Source organism: Labrus bergylta, chromosome 1 (assembly GCF_963930695.1).
Source record: "Labrus bergylta chromosome 1, fLabBer1.1, whole genome shotgun sequence".
Classification (NCBI taxonomy): Eukaryota; Metazoa; Chordata; class Actinopteri; order Labriformes; family Labridae; genus Labrus; species Labrus bergylta.
This window is the reverse complement of record NC_089195.1, coordinates 22688406-22703097: the sequence shown is the minus strand read 5'-3', so window position 1 is coordinate 22703097 and position 14692 is coordinate 22688406. Positions and strand designations below refer to the sequence as shown.

Here is a 14692-nt window from a genome sequence, read left to right as displayed (position 1 = left end):
TGTTAATGGGAGGAGCGATCAGATGAGGATTAGAGCTGCTTCACCTATGACTGTACACGTTGAGGACCAGGTTCAAGCAGCTCGGTCACACTTTTGGGAGTCTCTGCAGGCTGTTGTGAGCGTAAACCAATTGGTTACTCATTCCTGACAGGACGAAACCTTCCGAGTGAGTGTTTGTTGTTCAACCTGCTTATCGACGGCTGCTTCTTCAAACTGTGCGCTTTTCCCGTCCAACCAGAGGATCCGTCCCACGGTAAGAAACCACGGAGAAAAAAAAACAAATGTCAACACTCAGTCTTGGTAGCAGCTGTGCTTTTAATGAAGCCTACTGCTTGTAGTGACTCTAAAGCGGCACTTCTGGACTTGTCGTGACCATGTGAGTGCGTTTGTTTTGATTTTGTGACAGTTGCAGGGTCTGTGATTGACATGTACGGGTGGTCAGAAGGGAGGCTGGGGGATATTTAACCAGCTGTTGTTGAGAGAGGGGTAAACTAGAGGTCAGCTGGCTTTGCAGTATGATTCCCCACAAAAACAGAGTCAGACATGAATCTTTGCCGAGTTAAAATTGGAAAACGAATCTGTTTCCACTTTGCTTCACTGTTGTGTTTGTCTCACCATAGAGACAAACCAGACCCACCCTTAAGATTCACAATTTTGCAACCCCAGCCACTGCTTAATAACATGCTTTCCGATGGATCTGGTTTCATAATCCTGCAGTAACTTGCAGTGCTCACAGCACCGTTCCTTGAAATATATCACAGCCTATCACATTGTGCTGTTTTGGATAGCTCCTGGCAAAGTTATTCTACAGTAACATGCAGTTCCTAATTCTGGAGTTAAGCCCACCCACCTCCACCTGTCCTGATTCACCTCCAGGCCTCCTGTTCAGTCGTAATGAGCTATGAACTCAGATATTCACTGTGTGGTTGAATCATGCAGGTGGTGTTGTGTTACCAGCAAACATCATTAATGTTTCAAGACAGGCCATCTTGTGTGAGAGTCATTCCTTTACAGGTGTTCTCTTTCACCTGTGAAATCAATGCTGTGCAAGTCACCTGATGTGACCTGAGTTATTGACAATATTTTATAATGCCGAACACGATTGCCTGAAACTGTGTCGATGATCATGCTCTTTCTCTGAAGTCAGAGGAGCCACTTTATCCATTTTCTGATTTATAACACAGCTGCAGCAAGATTATTTTTTTTACCACCACGTTTGTTTGTCGTGTTTTACGTCCCAGTGTTTCCACAATGTGTAAATAAATATAAACTAGATTTTAAGTGCTGCAACTAACAGCAACAACAACAAGCAGTTAGGTCTAATTAATTCATAGAAGTGTAACACACTTGGAGGACTACTGCCTCTGTTCATGGGCATGACTTAACCGCTAGGCCATCGGCGCCCCCAACCCCTCTTTTTAAGTTTGAACATCATTACTTGACTTAGGAGAATAAATGTGATTAAGAAAGGAAAGGAGAAAGGAATCTGAACAGTTTTCATTGAGCTGGTTCAGTTGATATCATGTGACCTGTGTGGAGTTTTGCTCATGGTCAATTTCACATTCACTCTTTTCACCCAAATCAACAGCCGTGTGTTGTCACGTGACTGAAATTCCACAACAAGGTCACATGATACTAACTGAACCCTCTCAATTTTATTTTTGTTGAATTATTACGTATTTTTAATGAGAAAAAGTGTTCTCCACAAACGTTTGTGTTTTGCCATTGAGTCTGGCTTCTGTGTTCTCTGAGCTGGTCTTTAAACTAGCCCCTTATATAGATGCTTTTTAAAGCCCACTTACAAACCACCATTTTCTGCACTCTGACATGAACAGGGCTCCTCTTAGTTAGGGAAAGGGGCTTTAAATATATCGGGTTTCTCAGCAAAATCGGCGTCACATCAAAAGTTGCGATAATGTGATGTTCGCGATTTCAGGGAAGAATTAAAGTTTTAAAGTTCTGATCTCGCTCTAATCTGTCCTATTATTAGTTATTTTCCAGTCACTACCAAAATATAATGCATTTTCCTACTTTTCATAACGGCATCCTTAACTTTAATTCTTTCTGAGGAATGAAATGTGTGGTTAATCAGTCATGTATATATAATTAACAGTGATAGGCTACTCATATGTTGTCTAAGTCAGTTAGACTAACATCAATGTTATGGCCTATGTCACAGGATCTCTGAGTCTGCGTTGCGGAATTCTTGACTGTGAATAATGGTCATGCTAATGTTATTAGATGTATAGATTCAGGTCATCAGTTTTTTATTTGGATCAGATTTGCTTTACCTTGCTTGTTGGTGCCTGTAAACTGATCAAACACAAAATAAAGCTAATGGAAAGAGTTTCACAGTTTTTTTTTACTCTTAATAAGCAGCATAAAGTTGATAATTGTTTGAGTGTAATTATTGCAAAAATATGGGAAAAGAGTGGTTTTCTTTGCAGTTAGTAAGGCACAGTTTAAGGTTTGGCAGAACTTGTGCTCTAAAAAGTGAAAATATTGGCGTGTGTGTGTTTTTCCCCTTTACCCACTACAGACACAGCCAGCTCAGCTTTGTCCCGTGTTTGGGATTAGCCACACATTCCTCGCTTTCCCCACACTGACCCTGGGATGTAACCCAGCAGTCAACATGACCTATTATTTCTTAACACGTAAGCCAAGACAAAAGTGACACAATCAAGGTTAATTTATTAATTATTTTATAGAAAGAATAGCTTATTCAATACTTGGAGAAATTCCCTCATTGTTTTCTTTTCAAAGTTACAAAAGAAGGTTAAGCCCACTGTCTGTTCTTGAAGTACTGAGCTAAATCTTGTAGCTGATTAGCCTAGCTTAGCATTAACACTGGTTACATTTAGAAACAGTTAGTCCGACTCACTACAAGGTTCATAGATATTCCTATTTAAACTTTAAAAGCTCACTTTCTTACACTTGACACCTTGTATTACGTGGGTTTGATCTGTTAAAAATGCAAGAAGACAAATTGTGGTTGACACAGGCTATCAGCTACAACTAGCCTATACTGTATGTTAGCTTACGGGCAGTAACATTTCAGAATCTTTTTGTCTGAGGTTGCCTTGTTTTATTTCTTGTTTGTCGGCTTACTGAATAAACACATTTGATATGTGGTAATGAAAAAGCTCAGTGAGGTGTTTTTTGACATTTGACATTTTGGTTTGGCTAGCTGCTTTCCAAGCTTTTCAGCTATGCTAGGGTTAAGCTGACAATTTTCGGACAATTTTTTCTTCAAACAAACAGACATGAGAACGGTATTTTTGGCCATGACATGTTTAACTCTGATTGGACCTTTGGATTTTGATTATACAGGTATACTTTTGAGTACTTTAATGATAATTTATTTTGGAGGTTTGTGATAGCATCTCTAATATTGGCCCTATCCTGTGCTCTCCTTTAAACAAAGAATAACCCCTTTCCCCAACAAACTGCAAGCTGCTCTTCAGAGAATTGTGAAAGAAAAGACATTGTAACTGAATCAGGCTGAACCACTTCTGTTGTCTGAAAATGAATTGAGGTTGAGGTACATGTTATGTTCTCAGAGCCTGCAGTTTGTCCTAGGTAATTGGAAAGCCAACATTGGCATGAAGTAAAACATTATTGTGCACGTCATACAGTATGCCTGTTTTACTCATTTTACAGAGAGCCAACAAGCACGTATGTTTTGCATCTTTTTTGCCTTGAAAATTGATGGGGCTAAAAGGTAATCATTAAGGCAGTGGTTCCCAACCTTTTTACCTTGGACCCCCCCCCCCCCCTCAAAAAAAAAGAAAAAAAGTTTCTAAAATAGTCTTTTACTAAAAAGAAAAGCTTAACCCCCTCAGGACTCCTACAGGAACAAGTCATACATTGCTGTCATAAACCAAAATAAACATTATTCATTGTTTTCATTGATAATTGTAGAGTACGCCTACACACGCTTGTTCTTAGTTTATATAAACAATCCAGCATGTGTGTGTAAAGACAGGTTCACACTTTTCTACACTGCAAGCAAATATTTTTGTACACAGATGAGCCAGAAAAGCATTTAATGTATTCCCTTTAAAAAAACTCCACACTTTGAGTGAGCTTTTAGTCAAAGTTTTTTTCAAGAACTGTGTTTCATATCAAAGTACACCTTTTCATCCAGTTTGCTTATGATACCAGTGCCTAGCAGGCTCTACAGTCCTGCGCTCATCGCTGTGATAAATATCTCTGAAGTTCACTGACATGCCATATCTTCTCCCTTCCTGCTGCAATTCCACATGCAAATATGGCTTTTCTTTTTTGTATCAACAAGTACATGATGCAAACAAGCCGCAGAGGAAGTTGCAGGAGCAGAGATAGGATATACCCACACTAAACACATTCTTATCTCTAACAGAAGCCCATTGTGGTGAGGGGATAGGCTGAAACCTTATACAGTACCAACAAAGTAGGAATGATGTCATGGTCAGCCCACATTGTGTACATACAATGTGCTAATTTAGCCAGTAAGGCTAAAAGAAAAGTGAAGAATGTGTCGATACCTGTGGTTCAGATTGTAAGACAGATCATTTAGGTTCTTGTATTTGGTGAATCTTGGGACAGTTATAAAGAAACAAAGATAAGTTAACAGTGTAAAAAGACAAACTCATTTCACATTTCGGCTATTTCAGTCAGATTTTATTTTAACTTTGTCTAATCTTAAGAAAACATTTGGTTTCAGTCATGAAATCAGGGACTTAGACATATAATGCTCAGGCCATGCTAAAGAGTCGAACTAATATTCTGATGATACCTGACTTTAATTAAAGAAGTGTGGTGGAGAATGTAGGGATAGCCTTGTTGTTTTTTTGTTTATTTTTGTTCATTCACATTCTTAGGGAACACTCACTTGTAAGTTTGCAGAAGAGGTAGACTCTCCAAAAGTTGTAAACGAACATAAAGCTTTAATGTCTGCACTCTGAGGTTTCACTGGCTGGATGCACTCAGTTACTGTATGCATGCACTAATCTAGAAGGCTCTATAATCACCTGTAACCTGCAAAGAGCTAAGTCCCTGATGTCAAACATTATGTAAACGACTGAACTTATTCCATGAAAAAAAAGATGGTTTACCCTTGGCATGTATGGGTAGCCAGCCAATGATGTTGCTAATTAGCAAGTGTTAGCAACATGATTAGCTTAATTTGAGATGGACAAATGTTAACATGATCATCAGTCTGTTAGAACTGATATTGTGACACAGGATTTAGAGGTGCAAAATTTAAGTAATATTTTTTTTAGGGCAAATGGGAAATAAAGTCAGTTTTAACACAATAAAATGAAATGGTCAGGTCATAGCATCATGAGCACAGCAAGGATTTTGAATTTTTTTTAATTAAAATTCCATAGAATCAAATTGAATTCTGGTAAAAGCAGTGAAAACAAGAGAGCTGGGGTTTTAAGGATTCTAGTAACATGAAATGTATCAAGATACAGGGTTTATGATTCTATATATTCCATACATTTAGATTATATAAGCGTGAGTGTTGTACTGAAATGTATATATATTTCCTCAGACCACTAACCTCAGAGGTCAAAGTTTATAGAACATAAAATCAGAAGTTCTAAACAATTTGTAGATTAAAAAAAGGTTCATCTGAAAAACATAATCTGAGTTATATTTTGCTGTCTTTTAAAGTCACATCAAAGGTTACTTCTGACGCCGCGGGCAGTGCAGAAAAAAAAGTTAATACCAGCGTTCCTTAGGCACCCACCCCACTATGCTCATGCATTGCATACACAGGTGAGGGATGACATCATAGCTGACAATATCAGCAGGAAACAAGTCTGGAGTAAAAAGCCTCGATAAGCCTTATCTCTCTGCTGCAAGCTGAGCTCTCTTACAAGAGATTTGCAGAATCCTAAGTTTGCCACATGTTTTTAAACTTAACAATTGGACTCTTGTGTCCTCATGTTGGCCTCTTTAAGTCTCTGCCTACTTCATTTATAGTGCTTGTGTTTTTGGAGCGGCTTATTTAATTCCCCTCCCGGATCAACTAACCACCTGCGTGTGTGTTTGAACATGTTAATAAATCCCTTTTTCTGATCACTGTGCTATTCTGTAGGAACAGCATGTTTCTGAAACCTGTTTGGAGGTGAATAAAACAGCCAACACCCTGTTAGCCCGCAGACATGCCTCTCTTGCACGTCTGTGGATTTTCACATGCAGCATAGATCTGCTTACATAATCAAAGTCTTATCTCATAAGCGGGTCACAGTAATAATTCATCACCTGTTGAGCTTGTGTTCTGCTGGTTAGAAACAGCCTGAGCTTAGGAGGGATACTTCAAATGGCAAATTATTTATATACAGTATTATACAACAGAGTCAACAGGAGACTAATTTTAACAGCAGCATCACAACCTTGTCCAGGTACATTCGGATATTCTTTAAAATAGTTCTTTGGTCCCTTGCTTCACACTAACAAAGCTTTTGGTCACTTAAACCAAGGCATTTGAAAATGGCATCCAACATTTTGTTGTCATTCCAAACAAAGACCTTTGAGTCTCAAATTTTGCCACTGCTGCTTAGGAAGTAGCATTTTCTATAACCAGCCGTAAAGCAGATTGTGTACATTCCCACTTTTCTAAAAAGGAGTGGCGCCGGTAGCCTAGTGGTTGGTGTGCCCTCCATGTGCAGAGGCTGAAGTCCTCGAAGGCGGGGCAGCCCGAGTTTGGGTGGCTCCTTTCCCGTGTGTCATTCCCCACTCTCTATCTCCCCAATTTCTGACTCTGTCCACTGTCCTGTTTCTCAAAGTAAGGCATCAAAAGTACAAAAACAAAAACTAAACAAAAAAGTAGTATAGCCTGAATGGTCACCAATCCAACAAATTATTTGTAAACTTGTTTCTGATCACTGAGAAATACGATTGAATACATTTGTTCTCATGTAAGCTCAGTTTTTGTTCTCTACCATCTCATGGGAATGATCTAACTCTTCAGCGTGAATTCTCTGCTATTAGCCACTACCTTTGTCTCTTCTATCGTTTGAATTGCTTGAGCATTGTCAGGTTCTTTTTTTTTTTTTTTTTTTGCAGAAATCAATGCTTTTGGAATCAGTGAGACCCGTAAAAGACATATAAAACCTAAACAATGAACTGAAAGATGCTTAAAAACTACAAAGAGTTTAGAGAATTTCAAAGTAAAGTTTCTGGGACTATAATCATTGTGACTACAAATTGATCTGTTGTAATTCAAAAATATTGATCAAAGCTGATTCAGCTGATTAGAATTATTTTGAAAACAAGAACGGCTGTTGTTTCATGCACTCATAAACATCTCATGCTGCCTGAATGAACAACAACAGTACCCTGATATGGCAACAATGCGAGATCCCATTGATCCAGGGGAAATATTACAGTATTTTCTACAGGTGTTTATTTTTGTTTATTTGAGATTAATTATTCCTTTAAATAATTGTATTTCCTAAGACATTGGACTGTGTAAACGAAAAAAAACATACATCATTTTAAGATATTAATATTGTCTAAATCTAGAATTTTGTTTAAATGCTGTACTTCAATCTAAATCTGCCTCTTAAGATAAATGCTCCAAAACATTAGTCTCCACCCCTCTGGCTGTAGGGAAGTACAGAGACATAGATAAGAAAAGAAATGGCCTTGTCCTCTCTGCTTGTGTTGTTGATAGGCTGAGGATGGTAATGACTATAATAAATATTCAGACAATGCTGGCACTATCTGACCCTTTAATGGCCTCACCTTTAGCTCTAAATATTTTAACAGCTGCTATCACTTTGATGGGCCCTTCTGTCACACAGATACCGTGGTTGCCATGCTACCTGTCCACTGTAAATCTCTCATCCATGAGGGTCACCTCGAAAGTGGGGAACATGTTACTTTTTTCTACTTGATTCATACATCTTTTTAAGTTTTGCTGAAGGTTACAGTATAGTTTGTAATACCCATAATACCTTACCCTCGTTTAGAGATGATTCAGTACCATTTTTATAACAACTAAAACCAGTATTTGACTTAAGTGTGCTATTATTACCCACCTTTACTTCTATAAAAATAATTACAGCTCCATACTACCAACCCTGTACTAATGTAATATAATTTATATATATATGTATAATCATATAATGCCCAGGCTCAATACAGTCAAGGAATCCTACCCCCAAAAACAGCGGAAAAGTGGAAACAGGCTAAGCTAACTTCAACTGCAGTGCAGCTAGCAGCCACTACTGATGTAGATCTTTATACATAATGTATTTACCTTTTTGAAATATCTTAACTTGAAATTAAATCAATTCAGCCTTAATATAGCAGTGTGGTGGCAAGAACTGATTTCTGACAATTGACTAGCTTTGACTAAACTCTAAGCTAGTACTGAGTGACTTGTTGTTTTTAGCTAGGTTACTTGATAATTGTATTCACTTTTAAACTATAGTTGATATTGGTAGCTATATGATATCCATATTTGCTTTGTAGGCCACTGATTTTGGAGAAGAAACAAACATTTTAATATTTTGTTGGGTTAATAAACTGGTATCAGGTCATTGCGCTGGCTGGTGAACTCGCTTCTACCCGATACTGTATTTTAGGCAAAATTAAAGGCATTTCCATGAATGATTTCTGTATTAGAACAGCTCTACCTTGGAATAACAAAAGTAAAAAAAAAAAAAAAAAAAGAAGAGTTGTGTTTATTTATGTGATCAAAAGTACTTGTTCATTAATCAGGTTATGGACACTGGGGTTTCAAACACCTGTTTAAATGACAGGTTGTTTCCTTTCTGAGTAAAGGGCGTGTCTCTCTTGCCTCTGAGTTATTTATCCTGACCACACCTGTTTGTTTGAAAACCCCTGGGATGACAGAAAGCCGACAATGCCAGAAACCAAATCAGAAAAAAAATGACACAAATCCCTCAAGGCAAGATTTCCTTTTCATGTTTACGTTGTGTGGCTCAGTTCAGCCTGCAGCTTTATCTATTTTTTTTCTGTTTGATTCTATTGCAACACAATAGCCAGGCTCATGTTCTCACCATGTTGTCATGTTTACCCAGGGAGCGAGGAGACAAACAGCTTGTTGCTTGTCAAGCAATACCACTTGTAAAACCAAACCTACCTGAATATAACGGGGACTTTTCTAATTTGTAGCTGTGTTTGGTCAGTAACGAGAAATGACCACTTAAACTGATGCAACAATTAGCTGAAACAACACGGAAATACTCACTTTTCATATTTTGCATGGTGACCCATAGGCAGAAAGGCTATTGTCGGAATACTGTAGTCAAGAGATTTCTACATTACTGGTGTAGACATTACTTACATCTTTTGGGTTTTAGACTCTTTTAAAAACAACATATTTTTATAATCACCACATTTGACTTTTCGGCTTCCTGAAAATAATCCTTACAAGCAGCAAGAACGATTGTGTGTTTCTCAATGACGTGATGAAGTGCACGTAATGTCCTATCATGATATCTGCGCTGAGATAAATCCCAGACTGGATTTGTGTACACTTTTGGTCGTGTCTCTGAATAAGGAGAAGTGTAAGCAGTAAATATGTGTAATTATCAAATTACCATGATTGGAGAGAAGGAATTTTCCATATCAGGAGCGTCTGGAGAGGCTTGCGTAGCAATCAGGCTGCTAGGATGGCAGTTTGAGATTGTAATCGGACGCATATACACACACTCAACACTGTAGTTTCATATGAGATTTAAATATGTGAGCATATTCAAATGAAAGATCTTTTTGATAACCTCAGGCACTGCTGTATTACATGTTATTTGGAGTACTTAACAGTGTCTTCTGAGTACCTGTGGGTTTGCCCTCTGTTTCAAAACAGCAGGTACTGTAAATGAGAGCATAATGTAGGTCATGACTTTATTTAATACTGAAGGCTTTAGTTGGAATATTCAGAAAAGCACAGTTAATTCTTCAAAAAATAATGTTTTGGTGCTGGCATTTTTTGATGTTTCAGACCTTTATAAGGCATAATGAATTCAATGAATGGTTCAGAGTGTCATCATAACATGCTGGGAGTTAGACTTCATGTCAGTGTCAACTATGTGGCTCATAGTTCAAGACAGTCTTTTTAGTACCTACTGGAGTACACTTAAAAGGAGTAGCTGCCCTTGTATTGTTGCCCGAGAGGAGCTAATCTCTGCTTTTATGAGGCTGATGTTGCCGGCCGTACATCTGTCTGAAAGCAACGACAGAACAACTTTCAAAGGCTCTATACAGAACATAAGAAGTTTTTGATTATGCTGAAGACGGCTATTCCAACACTGTGACAGTTGAATCTGAGCGTCAGAAAGTTAACATCAAATGCAGATGAGAGACAATTAAAAGTTGAAAGCAGCTTTAAAAAAAAGCAAGGGATGATGCACAGTGCACACTACAACAACGAAACAGTAATAGAAAGTTCATATTTAAAATAAGTAAATTACTGGCAAATAGTTCTGTTTAAAATTAAACAGCACTATTCTGTCCCATATGGTTTTCTGTAATGAAGTTGTAAAATGCTCAGTAGATGACAGCTCTTCAGTACAATGATTTTGTATAATGAACTTCTTCAAATCAATTTGGCAATGTTGATCCATCACTGTTGGCCCTATTAGTGACTTTAAGGTAACAAGTCATTTTTAAGACCAACATATTGTTGTTAAAGAAATACGATTCACAACCTGATATTGCTTGATGCTTGTAATTTACACAAAAATGTAACTAAATACAATGAGGTGATATACTGATAGTGGAGCCAAGTAGCATGTTTTTCTTTAAATCTATTTTATGTGAAAGTGAGGCACTAATAAAATGTTATAATGTTAAATATTAAACCTTCCTGACATCAAATTATTACTGCTGACACAGTAGGTTCAATCACACAGGACTGATATCACTCCAGTTGTAAACGATTGAATATGGCAACTAACCTGTTAGCGTTGGCAGCTAATGGCTAGCAACAAGCATGAAAACAACTTTAAAAGTCGGCTGTCAGACCTTTAAAACTAAAACTCTAATTTTGGTTCATGCTGCTGTATTTCAGCTGGTATAGCAATTTGGGCAGCTGTCAATCACAGAGTTGATAGTCAGTGTTTTGAGTTCCTTCTGGACAAAGCATTGAGCCTTAATGTCAAATATAATGTATTCTACAAATGTCAGCCTCATGTAAGGTTCTCATTCTTTGCTACTTGGGGAAAAAATGGTTATGTGAATCCTTAGAAAAACCTGCCAACAAAATGAGTGTATGATGACTCCTGTTAAGGACACTCACTCACTCACCCACACACAAACACAAACACACATTTCCCTCCATCTGTCTCCCTCTCAACATCACACTTTTATGAAAGGGTGCTTATTTCCAAAGGAAGCCACATTTTTTTTATTACTCCCAGTGCAAAACTAGCTCATGTAAAGAGTTTATATAGTCAGTATGTTGTATTAAAAAGGAAATTAAAAAGTAGATTTTAAGCGTTTTAAAAATGCTGTGTCACATGATATGATGGGCTATGTGACTTGGTTTACGTGCTGAAGAGGTGTGGTTGAAATGTTGGCAGCTAATGGGCCTCTTGGAGTTGAGAGTTAAGAAGGGTGCCAATTTCATCACAACACTAATTGAAAGGGACAACAGTCCTATTCTAAAACAATTGAAGGATCACAAGGATGTGAGAAAACTGACAGAGATTTAAAGTGCTGGCATACGACTGGTTAATTCTGTACTTTTTATGTTGCTCTCATGGTTTGTATCCCTCCTTCTTTTCTGTTGACTTTCTCTCACCCTGTTTTTCATTTTTCTCTCCCTCTCCCTCCTCCTCCCGCTCCACTCTCCCCTCCCTCCCTGTAACCTCCTCCCTTCCATCCTCATCCAAGTGGCGTTTGGAGCAGCTTACTCATGTCCAGTCACTTCCCAGCACGCCTTGCCTCTCACACGGACACTCACTTCCTGCTCCTTTCTTGACATTTCTTCTTCTCTTTTTTTTTTTTGGTTGACAGCAGGACAAGAATGAGGTCCTTGTCTGCTTAGTGACCCGTCCCTGTTGAAGATGTTTTGTCAAAGGTAAGAAACCCTTCAGACACACACACACACATATGCACATACATAATCTGACACGCTCTCTCTGCTGCCAACCAGTCGATACTCTCCTCTAACTCAAAGCAGATGGTGAAAGTTTGACTGCACGCCTTGTTACACCTAAACTCTGCGTCTGTGGGGATGTTGCTGTGGTAGAAAGTGGATTTAAAAGAAGTTGGTGAGCTGTGATTGGCTGTGGTGCACTTCTAGGGGCAGGCTAAAGAGGCTCTAATTTAGTATTGTGGCATGCAGCTGCTGCATGTTTTACAGTTGATCCCCTGTGGTGACAGAGTGTATATGATCATGTGTTGTGTAGGGAAAGTGTTTGTCCTGACCTCGTTATTGCTCCTCGTTATTTTGGTGAAAATAGTGGTTTGGTACACAACACATCTGCAGTCAAGAAAATGCACAATATTGATCTTCTTAATCCATGACTTTTCCATTGTCACCATCTCAAGATAAAAAACTCTTGATTTTCTGAAAGATATGTCAACATCTCCCCAACTGATTATCACAACATTTTGCACTGACATCTATGGCATAATCAGGATGAAGTCTACTGACCTTTTTGGCCCCTGACTTTTCAGCTAGCACCATCATAAAGTTGGCATTTAAGCTTTTGACTAAAATGGCTCCATAACTGTTGAATTGATTGCCGTGGAAATTGGTGCATACATTTCTAATTTCCTCAGGACAAATCAGATAAAGCTTTGGTCATTCCCTTCAGCCATATTTATAGTACTCGGACAAACTTACCTTATTGTCCTCTTAATATCTGCAAAATGGATGTTAGTATCAGCTTCAGTTGTAGTTTTGGGTACAGTGCTAATTAGCAACTGTTAGCTTGCTAACAATACCAGCAAGATTAGCAGAGATGGTGAATGTAGTTATAACATTATAATTGTAAACATCAAGGTGTGAATACTCAGTGTGAGGATGTAAGCATGTTGAAGCTAGCATTAACTCTAAGGTCCTATGAGAAGTTTTAAGCTAGTTATGACACAGAACCTTTCCACAACAAAGGTTCCCAGTAAGGGATATGATTGACAGTTAACACATCTACAGGACACAACGAGCCAAGAGATTAGAGGAACCAATTTCTCCACAGAGGGCACCAAAAGCGACGCAGACACCAGTTCCTCATGGGAGCTTTGAAGTCCTACTGAGCTGCTAGCATGTCTGCAGACTCTAAGGCAGTGGTGTCCAAACTTTTTAGCGGGCCAAAATTGTCGTGTTAGAATCGCTCGCGGGCCACAGGTTTTGTTTTTCAGAATATAGTTGAAAAAATAGTAAGGCTTTGTCGATCAGAATCAAAAGGCTCGCTAAAGAAACCCTTTAATAAAAGGAAATCAATATTTTGATTTCTTCGTTCTACTTTATTTATTTTTTTATTTCTCAGAATCAAGCTTGTAACGTGGTTCATTTAGCGCAGGTCATTAAATGGTTAAACAACAGTCCGCTTGTTTGCAAAAACTTAGCATTTGTTTTTTTTCATAGTTTACAAAAATGTTTGGAAAACAGTAAAAGCTGTAGATTTAAAAAAAACAAAAAAAAAACAACAACATACATGTTACTGAACATTTTCTATTTTAGGAATATTGTTCAGCCCTTGTTAACATGAAAAAGAAAAATAAGATAATGTGCCAATCTTAATCAAGGCCTCGGGCCAAAATCTTCTGATTCTTCATTTGAAGTCACGGGCCGCAAAAACCCCCCTCAAGGGCCGCAAATGGCCCTCGGGCCGCACTTTGGACACCCCTGCTCAAAGGCTATGTTTCCATATTGTCTAGTATGCCAGAAAAAAATATAATGTACATCAGTATTGACATAAGAATTTGATTACTGTCATTGTGAGCATGTTAGCATGATGACATTAGTATTAAATTGCAGTCAAACTCAGCTGCTATCATGGCTATAAAGCTATGTACCAATACACAAGACTACATACCGTTTTGTATGGAAAGAGTGTCAGTGTGTCTCAATACATTTGACTGAATCGTTTTTTTAATAAGCAGATCCAAATTGTTTGCATACTGCATGGGGCTAAGGGCAGCTTACTCTCATGTACATGTGACCACATTTCAAATTCTATATATAGTTGTGGCAAACAACGTCACTGTGCCTAAACAGAGACAAACATAAGAAGATAAGACACATCCTAACTTCCTTCCTCTTGAAGGGCAGGAGTTTACCTGGAAACATGGTGCAGTTCAGCAGACACTTGGATTTACTCTGTTTTTGTCGCATAAACACAACACTCTTTGCTGTTCTCAGTGTTGTGAAAGAACTGTTTCTCTTGTTCAGGAGAGTCAAACTTTCCAGTAATGTCCTTTACAAGAAGAACAACAAATGAGTGCCTTTCTGGGGTGAAAGTGGGCATCTTCCAAATTTCCACTGAGCTTATGTGAGTGTTGGATTTGACGTGCAGAGCTGCCCTCAGGTTATTTTTAACTAAAATAATATGTATTTTTTTATACAAACAAGCAGAGTTAGCAACGCAGACCTCACTTTCCCACTTTCATGTCTAATCTACAAAACCTTATTTCGCTCACCGCTTAACTCGAGTCATTCACACCCTGATGCCGTTAGGCCTCCGATGTCAAAAAATGTTTGTGTAATGAGAGCGACGTC

At 38.3% G+C, this 14692-nt stretch overlaps 1 protein-coding gene across 2 annotated transcripts in view; it reads left to right on the top strand.

Moving 5' to 3' along the window:
- The first annotated feature begins 33 nt into the window (after window positions 1-33).
- Window positions 34-14692, top strand: part of fhip1aa (FHF complex subunit HOOK interacting protein 1Aa) — a 32077-nt gene continuing 17418 nt past the window's right edge. Inside the window, exons 1-2 of one of the 2 annotated variants that reach the window (XM_020628905.3) lie at window positions 34-253; window positions 11986-12046. The gene's annotated coding sequence lies outside the window, so the exon portion shown is untranslated. Of the gene's footprint in view, window positions 254-11982; window positions 12047-14692 lie in introns of both variants that reach the window. The other variant, XM_020628904.3, reaches the window with a different exon arrangement.